The sequence below is a fragment of the Chrysochloris asiatica genome, unplaced genomic scaffold (genome assembly GCF_000296735.1).
Source record: "Chrysochloris asiatica unplaced genomic scaffold, ChrAsi1.0 scaffold00024, whole genome shotgun sequence".
NCBI classification, from domain to species: Eukaryota; Metazoa; Chordata; class Mammalia; order Afrosoricida; family Chrysochloridae; genus Chrysochloris; species Chrysochloris asiatica.
Window position 1 is genome coordinate 10,353,149 of NW_006408542.1, and position 1,976 is coordinate 10,355,124.

A 1,976-nucleotide genomic window follows, 5' to 3' on the forward strand; every position below is an offset into this window, starting at 1 on the left:
CAATATCCATAGCTTGTCAGAATCCAGACAACTGAAAACCTGTGCGTTGTCAGTAAACCACAGGTAAACATCTTTCTGGATTCTTTGCTTTCAGTCAAGATCCATTTGATGTCAGCAAAGATACTCCTCATTCTATGTCTTCATCTCAATGCTGCCTAAATCTCTGCCAGCTCTCTGTCAGTGTGCTACTACAACTGGTTTTGAATTATCTTTAGCAAAATTTTACTTCTATGCAATATTAATTATATTGTTTAATAATTTCTGTGTTCTATTGGATCACCTCTCTTTGGAATGGGCACAAATATGGATCTCTTCCAATTAGTTGAGCATGTAGCTGTCTTTTAAATGTCTTGGCACAGAAAAGTGAGTGACTCCAATACTGTCTCAGTTTGTTGAAAGATTTAAATTTGTAGTCCATGAATTCCAGAGCCTTCTTCTTTGATAATAACTTCAGTGCACCTTGGACTTCTCCCTTCAGTATCATTGACTCTAGACCATATGTCACTTCTTGACATGTCTGAACATCAACCATTTCTTTTTGGAACTGTGACTCTGTATATTCCACCCCCCCCCAACTTCTTTTGGTGCTTTTTGCATCATTCAATATTTTACCCATGTTGTTAAGTTACACCAAGTATGTGCCAACTCATAGTCACCCCGTATAGGGTCTCCAAGGAGTGGATGGTGAACTTGAACCACTAACCTTGCGATTCAAACTGACCTTGCAGTTCAGCACATTAACCCTCAGCACCATACCAGGAGAATCCATCAATATTACAAGTCCAGCTTGAGAAATTGTGAGTGTGTTCTTCCCTTTTGGCTTTCTAACTCCAGGTCTTTGCACATTTCATTATATGACTTTGTCTTCTTGAGCTGCCCTTTGATACTTCTGTTCAGCTCTTTATCCACTCACTTCTTCCATTTGCTTTAGAATCTCTACACTGGAGAGCAAGTTGTAGAGTCTCTTTTGACATCCATTTTACTCTTTTCTCTTTTTTCTTGTCTTCTTACTGATATTTTGCTTTCTTTCTGTATGGTACTCTTGATGTCATTTCTAATGCATCAAATCTGTTCTTGGATGATATCTGAATTCTGGTGCAACATGTTCAAGGCCAAGTTTTGGCTCTTGTGGACTTGTTTTACTTTTCTTCAGTTTCAGCCTGAACTTGCATTTGAGCATTTGATGATTTGTTCCACAGTCTGCCCCTGGCCTTCTTTTGGCTGATGATATATGCTTTTCTACCATCTTTTTCTACAGATGAAGGCAATTTGATTTCTGTTTATTCAGCTGGTGTGATCCATGTGTATAGTCATCTTTTATGTTGTATATAAAAGTATTTGCAAAGAAGAAATCATTGGTCTTATAAAATTCTATTATGCAATCTCCAGAATTTTCCAATGATTGATTCTTCCTCTTTGTTTTCAACCTTTGTATACCAATCATCAAGAATTATCAATACATCTTGATTTCATGTTTGATCAATTTCTGACTGGAGAAGTTGGGAGAATTCTTCAATTTCATCATCACACTGGCTTTAGTTGTTGGTGTGTAAATTTGAATAATAGTGGTTTAACTGTAAGAGTCATCAAAAACGTATGATATATTCCACAAACTTAGGGAAGAAGTAAGAGTTGGTGGACAAGGGGTGATCAACAAGCAAGTGCATATACACTTCTTTACATATTGTTTAAGTTCTAATTTTCAGCTCTGTATAAATTTCTCTCCTTATTTTTACAAGTAAGTAAATTTAAAATTTACATATCTTATGTTGTTGTTAAGTGCCATCGAGTCGGGTCCGACCCATAGCGACCCTGTACAGGGTTTCCAAGGGTGTATCTTTACGGGTAGTGGTTACGAATCGGGCTGCGAACCTTAAGGCCAACAGTTCGAAACTACCAGCCGCTCCGCGGGAGAAACAACAACAACAACAACAACCTTTACGGGAATAGAAAGCCTCATCTTTCTCCCGCGGAGC